The sequence below is a fragment of the Meriones unguiculatus genome, chromosome 8, assembly GCF_030254825.1.
Source record: "Meriones unguiculatus strain TT.TT164.6M chromosome 8, Bangor_MerUng_6.1, whole genome shotgun sequence".
Taxonomy (NCBI): domain Eukaryota; kingdom Metazoa; phylum Chordata; class Mammalia; order Rodentia; family Muridae; genus Meriones; species Meriones unguiculatus.
Genome location: NC_083356.1, coordinates 76023680 through 76042183, shown reverse-complemented (window position 1 = coordinate 76042183; position 18504 = coordinate 76023680). Strand labels below are relative to the sequence as shown.

General features: G+C 54.8%; 1 protein-coding gene across 2 annotated transcripts in view; it reads left to right on the top strand.

Moving 5' to 3' along the window:
• Lmx1b (LIM homeobox transcription factor 1 beta) overlaps nt 1-18504 on the top strand; it is a 77516-nt gene that overhangs the window by 50259 nt on the left and 8753 nt on the right. The gene's annotated exons all lie outside the window — the stretch shown is intronic.

The window sequence follows — 18504 nt, the reverse complement described above, 5'->3', positions numbered from 1 at the left end:
GGCTGAGAAGAGAATGGTGTGAGCTTTGTGTCCAGCCCCTTGTCCTCTGCCTGTTTCACAGCAGCTGCTTAGCAAACCCTGGCCAGCTGCCTCTGACACAAAGCACAGAGAGAGAAAGTGGAAATGCAAGGCATGCTTCTATCTGGGTGATGGTTTGTGGCAAGCAGAGAGGCTGAAGCCAGGTCCTTGATCGAGGAAGCGCAGGTGGGGACGCAGTGCCCATGGGCCTGGACAGTTTTGTCAGTGTGCTGGTTTGGAGTTTTGAGGTGGACAGGAAAGATAGCTAAGTACTCACAGGCTAAGGAAAGATGGAGGAAGAAAGCACACCAGGAAGTACTCTGAAGTCCAGGGTTTGGGACAGAGATGCTTCCTGACATCAGTGGAGGTCCCTGAGGTATGCAGGGACCTTGGCATGGGTGTGAGGGTCCCTCTGGGTGGTGCTAGCCACTGAGGCAGAATCGGAGGGGATGGTGGTGTCATCCTCTGGGGCTGTGCTGAGCATTCAGTACCCATGGTCTCATTGCCATCCAGTACCTGCAGCAGCAGCCTCAAACCTCCCAGAAACAGAAAGGAAACTGAGGCTCTGGATGAATGCCAGAGGCCCAGGACACAAAGCTAGAGGCAGGATTGGGGTGCACATCTTCTAGACACCAGAGAGGCTACCGCCTCATCCTACTGTCCCCCAGTTAGCACCCACCCCACCGGTGGTGCTGAACTAGGACGGGGCTAAGATAACCAACAGAGAGCAGCCTCCCTTGCCCAGTTCGGAGAGAATGTCCTGCACAGCCCTCCTTTGTGAAGCCATTTGGAGGCTTTATAAGACAGAAAGGGTCCATCAGCCTTGTGGACCATTAAGACATGAACTCAAAGACTGCAGCAGGCATGGGGTTTAGCCTGGGCATGGCTACCAAGAGTGTGAGGCAGAGAGGTGGAATGAGGACAGGGAGGGTGTGGCTTGTGAAGCTGGGCAGGTTTGAGGCGTGCCAAGAAGGCAGCCCAGTGGAAGAGCAGGACAGTGAGAAGAAACCCAGCCCAGGGAGAAGAGGGGGGCCATCAACTGAGGGTCCCCCGTGCTGTCTGTGAGGGGAGCAGACTTGGAGAAGCCTGGAGGAGGGCTTATCAGTCACAGAGCAGAGGAGGGTGTAAGAACCAGGGATGGGGCTCAGCAGTAAGTCAGGGGTCCCGCCTGGTCACCGGCCAGTCTTGCATATGGGTGGCTCTCTGCTCCAAGGCTCAACAATGATGAGCCAGTAGCCATGTTCTAGCCAGAAGTGGACCATCCAAGACTCATTCTCTTGAGAATGGTTTCCTTCAGGCCTGTGGTGTGTGCTAGCATGCATGTGTCTGCTGCTTGCAGAGGCCTCTGTGTAGGTCAATGTCTTCTGTGCCCTCTTTTAGTCCATCAGACTCCTCCCTCCCCGTGTCTACTGCCAGGGTTCTCTGTGTCCCTCTGTTTGCACTTGTCTTGGTGCAGGTAGGTGGTATTCTAAAGGCTTCATGTAGGTGTGACTCTGCATGTGCGTGTGTTCACAGTCTTGCAAATGGGAGGAGGTCCCTGTAAGGCCATGTGACTCTGCGGTAGGGCCAGGGCTACTTATTTCTACAACAGTTCAGAAAAGGAAACCATTAGCCGTCTGGGTCCAGCAATTTGTTTCTCTGTCCCTGACCTCCAGGTGACCCTGAGGTGCCCTACGCCACAGCAGGACAGAAGCCTCAGTGGCCATGGCAAAGGTGAGGAAGCAGGTGAAAGCTAAGACGTCCTCAGAGGAGGCCGAGGCCAGGCTGGGCAGAGATCAGTGAGAGCTGGGACAAGGGCTGCCTAAGTGACTGGCCAGACCCCACATCTGCCCTGTGGTCTGACCTGGCAGCTTTCTTGACCAGGCAGGCCCTGACCCATACTAGAACTAAGGTTTTAGCAAGGCAGGGTCACTCGCACCTGTAATCCCAGCACTCTGGAGGCAGAGCCAGCTGATCTCTGAATTCCAGCCAGGCTGCACAGGGAGTTCCAATCTCCCCAGAGCTACATAGCGAGACCCGGTCAATAGATAAATGAGCAAACAGAACAAAACCCAAAGTATCTCTAAGCCACACCTGACTCTGGGCTGCAAAACCACCCTCCCGGGCAGCTGATGTTCCCACAGGTGGAGACACATATGTGTAGATGTGTGTGCGGATACTGTATATGAATGTGTGAACATGTTTGGAGCTGTGCTTGTCACTGGCTGAACACTTGTGCAGCTCTCGGTTCGCTGGCCTGTGTCAGTGCGTGTGGGTGGGTGGGGCTGTCCATGTGCACAGCATGTGTGCGTGCGTGCGTACGGTGGGACACCCTCAGACTTGCAGGCACAGGTACATGTAGGCGCATCCACACAGCGGCCACCTACCAGGAGCTGCAGACAGGTAGGCAGGCGTGAGTCTCGTGTGCGTGTACGTGCGGACTGGCAAGCAGGTGTGTGCGGGAGGAGGGGCATACAGAATCCGTGCACGTACACACTTAGGACTGGGGTTCTTCAGGAGCAGTGTAGGCACTGGGAAAGCCCCCACGGTGTGGAGATGGGTGCGAGCGAGAGAAATCAGCTGTTGTAGGCACCAACTCGCCTTCCCAAGCCGAGTAGCCACCACACGAGCGTGGCTGCAGACACACAAGTGCCCTCCTGAGTTTGGGACACCTGGGATGGTGGAGGGGGAGCCTGCGCTGCCTCTGGGCATCGTCCTCCCCCGCACCCCCCTCCTGGAGGAATTCAATCCCACCTCAGCAACCAGCGCCGCCTGACCACCGCCACAGAGCCACGAGCTGGGGGGAGGGGCTGCTCGGAAGTTGGCCATAAATTTCTTGAGATGCTTTAATTTTTTAAAAGCCCCATGTAGATGCTTTGCATGGCGAAAACCCACAAATATCGACTAAATGAGGTGTGCCGGCAGAAGGCCTGGCCTGGCCTGCAGCTCTCCCTGCCCGCCCGCCCAGCAGCTGGGCCCAAGCTCAGCTGGGGCCCCTGGCCCGGCCAGCCCCGGGCTGAGGGGCCCATCTTTGTTCTGAGTAGGGTTCAGACTGCTGAGTGCCTGGGTAAATAGTCGCCACAGTAATCGCAGACTGATTCCAACTAATTAAATCCTGCGCCAAGAACCCACTCCAGCCCCGGATCCCGTGAGGCCACGAAAACACAGACACCCCAGACGGGGCTTTGCTCAGGGTCGGGCCTGCCGCTCTAATCCTGTATCTTTTGAAAGATAGGCGCGTCCTGGGATGAGGGGTCAGCAGGCCTGCCCTGTGCAGAGCGGTGGAATTTTTCAATAACCAGCAGCTGGGTCACCAGGCACACAAAGGCGCTGTAATATCCTGTGAGCTTACTCTGGTAGAAGAGCCAGCTCCCTCCAGGCCCAGGGCAGCCACCCCCCACTGCCCAGGCCCCCAGCGGCCAGCGACAGGCCACTGGGCCAGGCCTCCTCTCCCTGCCTACAGAAAGGCAGGAGAACCAAGGTCGGCTGCCTGGCCACCCCTCCCTTCTGCACTGGAGCTTCCAAGAAGATTCATCCTCCTTATTAAAAACCAGCTCTGATGCTTCCAGGCCCCAGCTGCGGTTATGGCAGGGCCTGCCTGGGGCAGGACGGGTGGGACCAGACCCCTTACGAGGGCAGTACGTGGCCCTCGTGCGGGGAGGCCACTCAGTTCAGGGCAGCTCCCAGGAGGCCTGTGCCTCTAAGAAGAACCTGGCAGGCCCAGGTACTAGCTGTTGACCTTGAATGAGAGACTCAGTTATACCCTCTGTGAAATGGGACCATCAGTCATTGTGAGGTTATGGAGTAGATTAAACTAGATGGGACCTAGTGGCTCTGCCCTCTGCCTCAGTCTCATCCATAGCATAAACCTCCCTCACAGGCTCTCGCAGGGGGAACGGGGTGGGGAGAGCTAGGTTTGTGCCCCAGGGGCTCTCACACTGTAAAGGGCTGTCCACGCTGCAAACCCCACAGCACATGTGAGAGTGATTAGACGCTGCAGAGATCCGGTTTATTTTATTTTATTTTATTTTTTCCCCCAAAGAAACAATAGTTGCCCCCTCTCTGGAGTCTGGAATGCTTTACGCCCAAGGTCTGGGACCCCTCATTTAAATTGGCTGCGAAGGGACAGGCGCTGTGGCCATGGGAGGAGGTTGTTAGGGATGGAAAGCCAGGGGCCCAGGAATTTACAATCCGTTACTCGAGAGGTGTCCTGTCTCCCCCTCACCCCACCCAGGCCTTCGCAGGCACGGCATGTGCTGTAAAGATGTCACACTGGGTAAGGGCACTGAGGAGCCGTCCAGAGCCTGGCCTTGGGGAGGGGGTATGCTTCCCCACACGGCCCTGCTAAGGGGGCCTGAGCCTGAGCTCCTGAGAGCCTCGTAAGTGGAGGCATCCCTCCATGGGCAATGGCCTAGTTGTGACGAGATTCACAGACACAAGGGCACCTTGGTCAAATTGGTCATCTCTCACTGCTGGCCTATGCCAGATGGTACACGCACCCACCTTGCTTCTCCTCCTCTTCCTCTTCCTCCTCCTTTTCAAGTGTGAAACTATGTGCCTGTGTGTGACTATGAATGCCAGAAGAGGACATTAGACAGCCTGAAGCTGGACTTCCAGGCCATCGTGAGCCACCTAATATGGTGTCAGGAACCGAATTCCAGCCCTCTGTGAGGGCAGCAAGCACTCTTAACCATTAGCCACTCCCAGCCCCTGTCTTGCTGCTTATCTGGGGATACCGTGCTGGGGTAGTAACGGTGGGGTTTGGCACAGACCTAGTGCCTCTCTGAGCCTTGGCACACCAGAGAGAAGCAGTGCCTTGCATTCTGTGCTTGTGGAAGGCTGGAGGAGGGAGCTGAGCCGGGCAGGTGTAGAGAGTGCTGGAAACACCCCTGTCCCCAGGGAAAGGAAGGACACTGCACTGGGGAGAACTTGCAGGCCCTGGGGAAGCCACCAGCAGAGGGGGAGGAGACTTGCTGATGGTTGGAGCTCATGGGCATCCAGTACAGCAGACCTAGGGAGCAGTGGAGAGGTGGGAGGCAGCTAGCCACTACCGGGGAGGCTTGGACCTAGGAAGCCTGTTTGAAGATAAGGTGATGGGCAGGTGTGATGGGAGGGAGCTTCCTGGGCCACTCAACTGGAGTGGGCATTAGTCAGTGCCATTGCATTGGCACCTCAGTGGGAGCTGGTCAGGGAGCTGGGGGGGGAGGGGGGAAACACACGGACTGAGGTGGATCTCCAGGTTCCCAGGCTCCAGGGAGTCAGTTTCTGCTCTGAGAGCAGTCTTGTGCTGCTTCTGCTTCTCCGCTCATGGTGACAATGACAATGGTTGGGCTGGACCAGTCAGCGCTAGCACCAGGAGCCAGGACCTCCAGTTCAGAACAAGGATGGTTAGTTTTATGAACCCTCGAACCTTCAGCACAAACCCGAGGGAGACTGCATGGAAATGCTGTGTGTGTGTGTGTGTGTGTGTGTGTGTGGTGGGGGCAGGAGCTGAGTAAACAGCACTGCCCTGTCCCCTCTGTGGCTGTGGCCAGGTACACAGGCCTGTTTGGACAGCTGCCTTGTCTGTCTGTCTGTTTGGGCGATGTTAGCTGATAGATGGGGGGTGGGCTGGCTGTTAACCCCTGACTGCCTGCAAGGGCTTCATGCTTCCTGCCTCTGTCCAGAGGACAAGGCAGCCAGTGGGTGGCCCCAACTGCCCCCCCAGCTCCTCCTAGGCAGCCCCCACCCATCTCTTAGTCATAGAAAGACCGAGGGGGGGGGCTCTAGGGTACCGACAGCCTATCCAAGTTTATCCCTGAGCCAGGACAGAGGAAAAGTAGCGACCAGGGCCAGTGCTCCTCCTCGGTCTGTGCAAATTCCCCTCTGGCTCACACACCCTGGGAATAGTCCTCTGAGATCAACGGGGCCACCGCCAGGCTCCCTCAGCTCAACCTGGAGCAGAATAGAGAGAATGGGAGATGGGAGTCAGAGCCCCTGAGAGCTTAGAACACTGTGGGGGACTAAGATCACCCCCACCTCCTCCTAGACGGCAGTGGAGCCTACGTTGAGGGAATCCGTCCCTGGGGTGAGAGGAATGGTGTACCAGAGCGCCCTGTACCGCTATCTCAGCTTTGGGTCAGGGTCCGGGCACCATCTATCCAGCCCTGAGCCTGGTGCATATGCGAGCCTCCAGCAGTCTCCCCTAAACCACCACCTCCCACTCCCTCCCCCCTAGCCAGGAGCTGCTCCCGCCTTCTGCTGGACTCCAACAGCAATTCTTTGAGGGCTCCAGCTACCAGCCTAAGTGATCTTTTAAAAATGTAAATCACTCAGGCCACTCCCCACTTAGAACCCTTCAATGACTTCCTACGGTTCTTGAGATTAAGACAAAATCCTTTAAATGGCCTGCAAGGCCATCCGCAGGGTGCAGGTTAAGTAAATCAGGGTTTGAGCTTTCTATGAAGGACCTGGCAGCTGGGAGTCAGGTGCTCTGGGAAACAGTGGTAGGGTTTGTGAGAAAGAAAGAAAGAGAGAGAGAGAGAGAGAGAGAGAGAGAGAGAGAGAGAGAGAGAGAGAAGAGGGAGGGAGGGAGGGAGGGAGGAAAGAAAGAAAGAGAGAGAGAGAAAGAGAGAGGGGAGGGAGGAAAGAAAGAAAGAAAGAAAGAAAGAAAGAAAGAGAAAAGAAGGGAGGGAAGGAGGGAGGGAGGGAGAGAGAAAAGGAAGGAGGGAGGGAGAGAAAGAGAAAGAAAGAATCCCAGCCAGTCTTCATTACAAAAGCCCCAGCTTGGGGCTGGGGGTACGTGGGTCTATGCACTCAGGTGTAACCCGTCTCATTCTCAGAAAGGAGACCCCAGCTAAGACATAGCTGCCTCTGGGAAAGGTACCTGAAGACTAGGAACAGAAGCGGCTGTCTTCGGTAGTAAATCATGGGAGGCATTAGCCATTCAAACATAAGTGCAATTGTTGGTGAAGTCGGTGCGACACGCCCCTTGGCTGGCTTCTGCCCTGCCGGGCTCCTCCGGTTCCAGTTTTCCTTTCCCCTTCAGCTTTTCTTTCTAGGTCAAGCTGGTGGTGCCTCCGGGTCTGTGCCCACACTGCAGCCTTCCCCCCAGAACCTCCCCTCCAAACTAAGAAGGGGGCTTCTCTGGAGGGGCTGGACCCAGAACAGCGCTGCCTGACTTTAAGTTTGCCTGTCCCGCTTCTTGGTGGGCCACCCACTTGGGCAGAGCGCACGCCTGTCTCTTCTTACACAGCTATTCTCAAGGGCCCGGGAGCCCCAGCCTCGTGCCTTCACACAGTAAGGGATGGGGAACGGGAGGGGGAGGAGGCCTGGGAATTTCATCTCACGGGGCGTTAGGAGATGCCGACAAGGGCTTAGAAGGGTGAGGAAAAAAAAAAAAAAAAGCCAGACTCGTTAAGTGAGAAGGTGTGCTCAGAGGGCGCTGCGAAGCGCCGAGGCTGGGCACTGGATCTCCATAGTAACCTGGCTGCCAAACTCTTGTCTCCCACGCCCAAACTGTGTGCCGTGGGCAAGTTATCTCCCTGCTCTGTGCCTCAGTTTGCCCCTCATCAAAATGGGGGTGTTGGCAAGGACCCCTCTGAGTTGCTAGGGGACGGATCCCCGGATCCCAGTCGAAAGCGTGCGCACACAGAGCCCGCGCTAAACGCTGCGGGGGACTGCTGCGGGCGCAGGGAAAGGGTTAAAGCTGGGCGCTTTTTAATTGTCAAATGACTGCGGGCGATTAGCGCTGGCAGCTTCCTCAATAATCGCTCTTCTCTGTACCTGCTGGGAGCTTAATTAAAAAACAAAGAGGCTCAATTTAAAGGCCATTACTATGCTAATGCAGCCGGGCGGGCGGTGATTAAGCGGCTCGCGCGGGCAGCGGGCGGCTGGGGCGGGGCGTGGGGCGATCAGTTACCCACTAAACGGGCCAACGGTAGGGGGGGGGGGCGGCGCCCAGGAGTGGCCTTGCGTGAGTGGCCTTGTATGCCCTGCCCAGCAGGGACACCAGGCTTATCCTGCCACAGCCACCCCCAGCCTGAAGAGAAAGACCAGCGGCATTTGAGAGGTCTAACCCTCAGGCCTCCAAGCCTCGAGACTCAACTCTCAGCCCGCCACCTCCTGCGCCCGCCTCTCGGAATCCTGGTGGGAGGGGAGCTCTTCCTGGGGACCTGTTCTACCCAGCAGCTATAACTGTGTCCCTTCCAAAGTCATAGGACGAGCAACTCTCAGACTCCCCTATCTCTGACACTCGCTTTCCTCTTCTCCCCAACCACCTTCCCAACTCCTGGAAAAAAAATGTGGTGCCGGTCTATCCGGCTAGCCTGGATCAGACCCTGGCTCTGCATAAAGGAAGGGACCCTACTTTTTTCAGAAGTGATCCTGGAGCCTTTGAAGGAGGACTGCTCCTGGGTGGCTGTGAGCTCCGGGCTGGGCAGGGTTTCGTCACTGTGGCATTTGGTAGAACCTCATATATACACATTCTCAATGTGGCCAGAGCAAAGCAACTCCAGAGAAATGTGCACGCGCAAAAATGCATGGTGGAGGAGAGCCTTGGGCCAGAGCTCATGGTAGCCGGATTGTCTGCAGTGAGAAAGCTTACGCTGGCCATGACTGCATTAAGGGGAAGACGGGGCAGAAAGTAAGGGAGGAAATGGCCAACCTCGTCTGTAGAGAAAGGAACTATGCCTTAAGGGCTCTTTGGAGAAACTCAGACTTAGTAAGGGACCAGACTCTGAGGAATAAGTCACAGGAACCCGAGGTCAAGAAAAGGAGGTAGTGTCGAGTCCCCGGAGGACGGGAAGGAACACTCTCAGGTTCTGGGGACACTTGCAGGCCACATAGGACACCCTGAAGTCTGTCTTGACTCCCTGTGTTGGTCCCTGAGTAAGTGTATTTTCATTGGCTGCCTGGTGAGATTTGTGAAAACAAACTTCAATGATTTAGTTGGCAGCCTTGAAAAACACCCTCCTGAGCTCAGGGGAGATTTACCTTGGTAAATAAAAAAAGTCAGTATGAAGTACAGCTGCCAGCAGGGAGGCTGTGCGGGCTTAATGTGTTGCCACTGGTCATCAGCAAGACTCGAGATGGACAGGAACCCCGCAGCAGAGCGAGCACTCTTAAAAAATATCACACACACACTGTCTGTGAAAAAAATATCATTTATCTCAATAAAAATAATTTTAGTAAAATAAAAAAAAATAATGTAAATTATTTAACTATACTAGAAAGAGAATTGATCAAAAAATTAAACTGCCTTAATGGAGTCTCTTCTAGAACACACTTGCTCAAAGGAAGTTTATCAATGTTGATGGAACCCTAATTAAACCCTGTTACAGTTTACCTACAAGGAAGCCAAAATCTTTGGGGTTAGAATGGTGGACCACAATACCAGTTTGGGCAGTGCTCTTCCTCCCAGACCACGGGGACACCAGTCCCAGATCCCTCCTACAGAGACTTGAGTAAGGCAGGAGAGCAATTGGCCATGGTGTGTATTGGGTGTTAGCACTTCACATTGCAGTGATGGGTGGATGATGGTTGGATGGACGAATAGACTCTGGCTGAGTGGATAAGGTGTGGATAGACGGTAGATTATGTAAGAAGGATAAAGGTGAGCATGGATGGGTGGATAGGAGAAGGGTGGATAGGTAGGTGGATGGTGATAGAGGAATGCGTGGTCGGGTGGTGCATGGGTGGAGAAAGGCATTGGTGGCTAAATGCTGGGTATCATGGGTGGGTGGAAACATGGATGGGCAGATGGATAAATGGATACACGAGTGGGTGCGCATCCGGATAGATTGATTTATGGGTGGATTATGGGAAGATGGGTGGGTGAATCTGAGAGAAGATGGGGACTCGGCTTGTTAGGTGACTGTGTGAGTGGGTGCATAGATATATCCTTGTATGGGACAAGAGAATGTGCTTTGCCTTCAGGTGCTGAGTGGTGGGCCAGGAGCCTTGCTCTCTGACATTCATCCTTACCAACCTGTTTCACTCCAATGCTCTGTCTCCCCAGGCTTGCAGATGGCCTGTGTATGCCTCCTGCCTTTGCTTCTTCCAGCCGCTCCCTCCTGGCATGACCTCACTGCTTGTCCTATCTCCACACAGAATGGAGCTGTCAAGTCACCCTTCCACCACACACATACACACACATACATACACATTCCTTCACTGGAATGCTGTGCAGTCTTCTGAAATGTGTGTGTGTGTGTGTGTGTGTGTGTGTGTGTGTGCCACTGTGGACATGTGGAGGTCAGAGAACATCTTCGTGGAGTTGGTCCCCTCCTTCTACCTTTCTGTGAGCTACAGGGATTGAACTAAGGTCCTCAGTCTTGTGCAGCAAGCACCTTTACCCCATAAGCCATCTTGTCCTTCCTCCTCTGAACTAATTTTTTTAAATATTTAGTTGAGACAGGAACTCAGTATGTGGCACTGGCTAGCCTGGAACTCACTATGTACACAGGCTAGACTTGAATTTGGGGTAACCCTCAGTTACACACGAACATCACCAGCCCCAGCTCTTCTGAGGTCTTTGAAGCCATCAGCAGGTGCTCCCAGCTGCCAGCTCTGCCTTCTGCCTGGCTGGGTATACACCTGCTCAGGCTTTGCCATAGTCCCACAGCCCTTCCCAGGCATGTAGCTGTGGGCCCGGCCCACTCTGACGGAGCCGACGGCTCCACTTCTCACAGTGCAGGCTCCCTCGTCTTCCACCTGGGCTGTGGGGACCACACAGCCTTAGCACCTCCAGCCTAGGGCGTGGACATGGCCCCTCTGAGCTGACAGAGTGGGACAAACTTATCACTCGGTGGACAAGAGGGAAGCCACAGAGGGCTTCTAGAACTAGAACCCTGCATAAGGCCTGGAGAGCAGCAGCCTGGTGCCTTCTCTAACACCATTTAGCTCTTGTAGGGACTCTGAACACACCTCTTGTTAGAGGAACAGTCCGAGTGTAAAGAACGCTTGGGGCCTGGTCTGTAGGAAACACTCAATAAATCTTACAGTGTAGTAGTAACAGTACTAAGGGCCGTGGGATCCAGCGACAGGAGCTGGTGACCTCGGTGAAGATGGGGGAGGGGAAGAGACCAGGTTCAGCAGGAAGAAAGGAAGGAAGGAAGGAGCAGCCCAAGGCCTGGCTCATGGGTGCACATAAATGTGGCGAGTGGGTCTACATAGCCACTCTACGTAGTTTCAGCTGGCATTAAACTAGTGATCTTCCTGCCTCTACCTCCCAGGTGATGGGACTGCAGTCATGTGCTACTTCACCTGCCTTTATGTGGTGCTAGGATCAAACCAAGGCCTTCTTGTATTCCGGGCAAAGGCTCTACCACTCAGGCTGTGCTAGTTCTGGGAGCCCAGGCCAGAGCTCATACTCTTCAATACAGACAAGGCCCTTAGCCTGGTACTCTCACACACTTGACTGCCTTAGCTGGCTTCCCTGTGGCTCTTCTGTCGGGACCAGCATCCTAAGCTGGGCCGCAGGGCTTCATGGGAAGGTGCACAAGTGGGATGCTCACCTACTTCCCTCTGTCCTGGTCTTTGCCTCTCACTGGTAGCAAGAGGAGTCCTGTCTGTTAACCAGGAGGGTCTGGTTTCAGAGACTGCTCAATCCCAGTCTATGGCGGGCTCCTCTGAAGATGGCAAACAGACTGTCAGGTGCGAGCCACGTGGTCCAAGCTCGCTCTGTAGGACTTTGTGCATGTGCACATGTGTGCGAATGTATGTTTGCGTTCATGTCCGTATCTGTGTGTGTGTCCTCGTCAAAGCCCTTCAGAGCTTCAGATGGCAGGTGCTGCCCAGAGCTGAGGCCCCTTCTCCCCTCCCTTACCGTGTCTCAGCTCTCCTTTCTCCCCCCCCCCCACTGGATGAGCAGCCCAGACCCATCCTTCCTCTGACACGCAATCCTTCAGAAGGGTCCTGGGGGTGAGGCCTTTCAGGATGCCTTCCCTGATGGCACCTAGCGGGAGCTGGCCTCACCTTTGCCTAGTTCACTGAGCTGAGGTCCCCCAGCCTATCTCTGCTCCTCAGCCATCATAACTACACAGCTGCCAGAGAGAGCCAGTTAAGATGCCAGCCCAGTGGGCCAAACAGATGGCTCAGTGGGTAATGGTGATCTGACTTCAACTCCTAGAAGCCACTTGGTAGAAGGAGAGAACTGACTCAGACAATTGTCACTCACCTTCCCCGGACACACACACACTAAACAAACAATTTTTAAGTGCTAGTCCATTAGCTCAAAGCCTTCCCAGGTCACATACTCAGCCCTCCCCAAGCCTTGCCTACACCTGGGTCCCTCCCCTTCACTCACCTGCTCCAGCCACAGTGCCCTGTGTCACTTCCTGGCACTCCACATACACTCTGACCTCAGGGCCTTTACACAGCTGTTTCCCCTTGCCTAGATGCCCCAGCTGCCTCTGACTGCCTGTCTAAGACTGCAGCCCTCTGGACTCACCTCCCTGCCTCCTGTGTTACCTTTTTTTCTCCTTTTGTACATTGTCTGTGGTGGTCTGTTTGTTCAGATAGACACACCATTCTCTATAAAATGTCCCCTCTGCTTTGCGAAGGGAAGTTGGGGTGCAGCCTGGGGTGGACTCTCTCTTCGGCTCTCATCTCCACCCCCTCTTAGTGCCTGGCATGGAGACGGTACCAGTGTCTGTCAGATCACTGAATGTGTGCCTGCTGGTATGGAGACAGTATCCCAGGCTCCAAGCTGGGCTGGTCCCTGCCTGCCTAGAGCTTGTGACCTCCAGCCCTGGCTGGGGCCTCCCCACTGTGCCTCGGAGGTGGATCAAAGAGCTAAGAGAAGGCCCGGGGCGGCCCTCATGCAGGCTGGGCAGGCGGCAGGTCAGCAAGGCCCTGCCAAGCCCTGGCAGGCCAGGAGGTACCACAACCGGCAGCCAGTGAGCATGGCCAGCCACGCAGCACATTCCAGCCGCCTGATTGACACGCACTCCGGGCCTGCCTGCGGCTCCTGCCGCATCAAAGCAGATGTTTGCAGCTGGTTTGAGTTGGATCCCATCAACAGGCCCCTTTTTGTCTCCAAATAAAAAACAGCTAAGCCCGGAATGATAAGGATGCACAGGCACTCGGGGGAGATGTCAGTAAGTCCCAGTGATGGGCTGGCTCCTACAGTCCCTGCCACCCCTACTGTCCAGGGCCCTGTCCTCAGGCTCTGGAGACCTGCCCCTCGCCCCTGTTCCCCCTGTACCCACATCACAGGGTACCTCAGCCCCCACTGTAAGAAGGTCACACCACAGAGAGCTCTTGCTATCTTGAGCCCCGTCAGTGGAACCTGGGGTCCTGCTGCCACCTGGGCGTGGCCTGGAGAAGAGGACTAGATGCTAGACGGGCATTCAGCCTCCATTTTCTAACAGGGAGCCAGGCTCTCAGGGTAAAGGTGGCTTGTCCCCAAATCAGGAGGCAGTGGGGCAGAGCTGGGACTCAGAACCAGGCGGCCATCCCTGAACTCAATTTCCTATCCCCCCCCCCCCCGCCTTCCTGTGGTGAGCACAGCCTGGCAGGTCACCTGCCACATTGTGGTCATCTGTATGGGACCAGGCACCCTGAGCCAGCTTCCAGACTGTAGCTGGATGATGCTAAGGAAGGTGTAGCCACCAGGCCAGTAGCACCCATTCACGTGGTCTCCGCTGGGGAGAAGGATCTGGCAGTGTCCAGGAGTTCCGGGGCACTCCTAGGAAACATCTGCCTTAGTGGTCCCTGGGTGACATTCTGACAGAAGCCTCGCCAAAGAGACAGACAAATAGACTCATAAGTTGTGTAGATATGGAGGGGGCCACAGAGAACAAATCTGTTTGTCTTGTTACCTCGTGATATTCTTAGAGCCCCTTAAAGAAACATTTCTTTTCCTCGCCCAACCTGGCTGCCATTTCATTTTTCACAAACTCTAACATCTCAGTGTGCGACCTGGGGGTGAGTTAGAGCCGGTGTTGATTCCTAGCTCAGTAGAGACCTTGGACACATAGATAGTGACTGAGATTCTGCACTAGGGAAGCCTGCACAGAGAAGGGGCCGTTTGAAGCAGACCTTGAAGGATGGACACTCTAGAAGGAAAAGGAAGAGTGGGGAAAGGCAAGCCTTGGAAGCAGATGGGAATTGCTATGTTTGGCGAGGACCGAAAAGCGTGGTGACTGGTGAGAGGCCACGGGTGTGGCTTTGAGGGCCCTGATTTGGTCATGAGCTTACCAGGAGACTGCCAGGGCCTTTCAAGTATTCCGAAGTATACTGAAACCTGATTTAACTGACAAAGGATTGTGTCAGCCTTCTGTCACTGTCACAAAGTTCCTGAGGCAATCACCTTCTAAGAAGTTCATTTGGACTCATGATTTCAGAGGCTTTGGTCCAGGGTCACTTGGCCTAGTGGCAGTCTCGTTTTCAAGCCTACACACCCCAAGGACCTAACCTTTCCCCAGGCCCTACCTTCCAAAGAAACACCACTTGCTAAAACACCATAGGCTAGCCACATATGAGCCTTTGCGAGACGTTTCCAAACTACAGCAAGGAAGTAAGACTAGGGTTTTGAGTGTCCTTGGTTTTTCAGTGTTTTCAGCATCTTGAGAAATCACGCTGTGCACTGGGGAGGAGCATGGTGGTTATAAGGCCCAAGGGCTCAGCACTGGAGCCGCCTAGTGAGGGCTCACCTAGAGGGCTGAAGGAGGGCCCACTCAGAGCCACGAGCACACAGGGAATAGAAGTTATCCTCAGAACCTGACAAAGGGCCCCACAGCTGCAAGGCACACTGACGTGGTATACAGTGAGGAGGAAGAGCTTCCACCTAACAAGAATGCTAAGCCGGTGCTGGGACCCTTGGGGAGATAATAGCAGCAATCATGGTCCCCGTTCACCCATCCAGCCCGGGAGCCTCGCCCCAGCCAGCCGCATCCATCAGTGTCCCCATTAAACACGCGAAGAGACTGTGACACAAGGGTAAGCATAAGGCCCCAGGGCGCTGAGTTCGGCGTCTGTCTGTCCGTCCGGCGGAAGACATCTGGGGTGAAGACGCCTCAGGGAGGCCACTGTTGTGTGCAATTAACGATCTGTGCTCCACGAGTACCACAGTGGTCACCAGTTAAGAAGTCGGTCAGTTTTGTGACCCGCATTCAAATCCCCCTCTGCCAAATACTGCATTTCCTGACTTTTTGTTTTCCAATTAGCCTCTTAGGAGTTTAATAAATTGTGCTTTAGACAAAGCAGATGAATGGCCGCTGGAGATGTGTTCTCACAGCCTGGGACGCTTTCAGAGAGGGAAGACCTCACGACAGGACGTTTCACACAGTGATCGTTGAAAGCTGTGCATGCGGAGTGATGTTCAATTTGGTTTTCATTTATTTTATTATTATTTTTAGAATGGGTCTCATGTGTCCTGCGCTAGCCTCAAAGTCACTATGTAGTCAAGGATGACTTTAAGCTTACCGAGCCATCTCCTGGGTATCGGGGTTACGCATGCGTGTCACCATGTCTGGTTTTATGCCATGCTGGGGGATCAAACCCCGCTCCCCGCAGGCTTAGCAAACATGCTGAGCTATATTCCCAGCTCTTAGTTTGGCTGTGAAGTAGATTGGGCCTCCAGGAACCTTAGGGGCAGAGGCACAGGCCCAACAAACAGAGACAAGGATGGCTGGCCCCACAGGGTCAGGGTAGTACTGTGTGTGACCTGGGGCAAGGGTCTGCCCCTGCCTTCCAGATCTGTGAGGACTTGGAGAGATGTTGCGGGTTGGTAGTCATCAAGCCTGTTAGTTCTCAGAGCTGCCCTGAGACAGGCGTATTTTGAATCAGGAGATCAGGGCCCTTTGGGGCAAAGGAGAACAAGGGAGGCTGGCCAGAGCCCGGCGGTTCTTGCAAGACATACTGGGACTTGTGTACACAGTGACAGGAGCCTGCTCCCCAAAATCATGGAGGCCCCAGTAAGCATAGACCACAGAGGCCACGTGCATACAGGGGACAGGGCAGGGCAGAGAGGGCAGATGGAAGCAGAAGGCCCCTTGGGCCATTACAGTGCGGAGAGCTTCACAGGGCCCTGGCCTTCCCAATTGCTCTGCAGTGAGCTAGGAGCAGCACCCCACTTTTGGTTGGCTTGTGTTTTGAAACAGGGTCTCTCTGTGTAGCCCTGGCTGTCCCAGAACTCCCTCTTTAGACCAGGCTAGCCTCAAACTCAGAGATGTGCCCCTCTCTGCCTCTCTTGGGATCAAAGGCTTGCGCCATCACAGCCATCTGGCTTTTGTTGTTTTGTTTTTGAGACAAGAGTCCCATGTAGCCCAGGCTGGCTGGCCCTAAACTCTGCATAACCAGAGATGACCTTGAACTTTTACATTTATTTTGATTACTGTGTGTGTGTATAATGGGAGGACGTGTTCTCTTCTTCAAACTTTATGTGTGTTTGAGGGATTAAACAGGGTTCAGACTTGTGCAGCGAGTCCAAGAGGGCCATATCACTGGCTCTGACCTTGAACTTTGGGTCCTTCTCTCTCCCTCTCCCTCCCCATCGCTGTGATTACAAATGTCTGCCGCAGTGCCTGGTTTCGGGGCTGGAACCCAGGTCTTCATGCATGCTAGGCAAGCACTCGACCAGTTGAGCTACATGCCCAGTGTTTCTGTGTAACAGAGGGAGAACTGGAGTCTCAGAGGTTAAATGTCTTGCTCAAAGTCACGTAGCAAGGCAGAACCAGAGCTAGAGGAGAGAGCATTCATCTAGGACAAGCAAAGACCTGGATTTGTACCTTGAAGTCGTGGCGCCGAGGCGCGCCCCAGCCCTGTCCGCTTGCAGCACTAAGCTTTAAGCCCCTGCCTTCGGTGCTGAGGAGCAGGCTTCGGCATGAGCCCATTGCACACAAAGCAAGCTGAGGCTGGTGGAGAGGCATTGCTTAGGAAGCTTCCGTGACGGCAGTGCCCTGCCTGTGGCCGGCCTGCTTCTCCTGGGCAATCGGGGGCTCCTGGTTCCAGCCGTGTGCTCATGTGAAGGGACTGAGAGAGGGGGCGGATTTGGAGAGAGGAGGGAACCCCCTCACACACACAGGCGCCGAGAGCGGCTCTCCCTCCGCCCTGCACGGTAGACAAAGCCTGCCCCGGAATTGGGAGTGAGTATTTCATACGTGCTCCCCGATGTTTTATTGGGTGGAGAGATGCTTGGAGACCGAACGGATGGCACATTCCGTTTATAAAGTGCCCGCCGCTTGTTTTATTTCCCGGGCTCTTGCAATCTAGATAACAGATGACACCCCGAGTGGCTGTGCTGCCTGGAAATGGCTGCTGGAGCCTTTGGAGGGGTATTAATAATAGATTGTGTTGATGAGCTTGGAGAAAGTCGCAATCCACCCCCTGCTGCCAAGGCATTAGTGTGGCTGTTGAATGCAGGAGCGCCAGCTTTGTGGCACAGTTGCTGAGTGCAGGTCACCCCCAGCACACACCCCGCTCGCTACCTTCCGCCGCAGCCTAGCTGGGGAGCTCGTGCATCTTGGAACCCACAAGATGTGCTGACTCTGGCCTGGGACCTGGCCAGTGTCCATCTGTTCTGGCCCCTGCAGCCCTTACTGGGCACCTCGGTCAGGCAGAGCAGCCTCTGCCTCTGGGAAGGAGTCCACGGCTAGGAGCCTCTGTCTACATATAGCTGCCAATGGGGGCAAAACTACGTGCCCTGTGCCTTCCTTGCAAAGCCACAAGCTGGGATGGGCCAGAGGGTTCGTACTTGCCTCGATCGAACACCTGGTCTGACCTTCAGTACATCACCAAGACTTTACACGCCCCCTCCACAAATACACACAAGAGGCCTCCTGAGAACTAGAAAAGCAATAAGGTATCCTTGAGGTATCCCCCTCGGAGACCTGCATGGCGACTTCTTGCTGACTCATCAAATCCTCTGGATGGTCTTCTTCTGGCATCCCCATTTTATAGCAGAGCAACCTGAGGCAATAAGGAAGTTCAGAGGTGGGTAGGGGAGGACGTCTCCCCTAGAACACACCATCATCAGAGAAGGCTTCCCAGAGAAGGTGACATTGGAGTTGGGTGTTGCAGGTAGAATAGGAGTCTGCCAGACAGACTAGAGGTTGATACTGGCGTTGCCCCCAGGCTGAGCACTCTGGCCGGTGCCAGGGCAGCAATCAGAACTGGAGGAATCCCTGTCCACCGTGAAACAGCATTTTGTCGTGGGCGGCGCTGATGGCAGCCCCGGGAAGGGAAGCGGGGCGTGAGCCTGGCGTTTACGGCTGTCCCTGCTCCAGAACCGATTAGCAGAGAATTGCAGCTGTAATCTGTGCCCGTGATGGCGGGCCATAAAGAGGGATGGGACTCGCGATGCTCCCAAGGTGGCGCCCGCAGACGTGGCCCGGGGATGCGGGGAATGAAAAATGGTTTTAATTCCCTCCCAGCAGCAATAATTTGATTCTTCATAAATTTTTCCATCAAAGTGTTGTTGAAACTGAGTTCCCACAGAGCAGGCATGTGACAGGGTGTGGGGTGTGGGGAGGAGCGGTCAGCAGAGCATCAGGACCCTCCAGGACAAGCTGGCCGGGGGTGCGG